The 503-nt window shown below is 58.3% G+C and overlaps 1 protein-coding gene across 1 annotated transcript in view; it reads left to right on the top strand.

Moving 5' to 3' along the window:
- The window catches only part of LOC102040299 (epithelial discoidin domain-containing receptor 1-like), a gene marked incomplete at its 5' end in the record, with an annotated part of 25,250 nt that overhangs the window by 3,481 nt on the left and 21,266 nt on the right, over positions 1-503 (top strand). The gene's annotated exons all lie outside the window — the stretch shown is intronic.

Raw genomic sequence — 503 nt, 5'->3', positions numbered from 1 at the left:
AGCAGCCCCAGAAATGGCCCCTGGCAGGTCCCGGTTTTGTCACCCGTGGTGTCCCCAGGGGTTCCTGTCACCCTGTCCCCATCCCTGTCCCCACAGCCGGGTGTCCCCTGAGCCTCCCCTTCCTCGGGCATACTGGGAACACTGGGATAGACTGGGAGGGACTGGGATGGACTGGGGGGGACTGGGAGGGACTGGGAGGGACTGGGAAGGCTGAACTGGTTTTTACTGGTCTGAACCGGTTCTAACTGCTCTGAATTGAAGCTGAACCGGTTCTAACTGGTCTGAACCAGTTCTAACTGGTCTGAACTGGTTTGTATTGGTTTGTAGGGCCGCGGGGCGGAGGCGGCACTGTGGGTGCAGCTCTCGGGGGACACCGTGGTCTGAACTGGGGGGTTGAACTGGTTCTAACTGGTCCAAACTGGTTCTAATGGGCTCTAACTGGTTTTTACTGGTTTGTACTGGTTTGTACTGGTTTGTACTGGGTTGTATGGGCGCGGGGGCGG

This window comes from Geospiza fortis, unplaced genomic scaffold (assembly GCF_000277835.1).
Source record: "Geospiza fortis unplaced genomic scaffold, GeoFor_1.0 scaffold1223, whole genome shotgun sequence".
Classification (NCBI taxonomy): Eukaryota; Metazoa; Chordata; class Aves; order Passeriformes; family Thraupidae; genus Geospiza; species Geospiza fortis.
The sequence above is the reverse complement of the archived record's forward strand: the minus strand, read 5'-3'. Positions and strand labels throughout refer to the sequence as shown.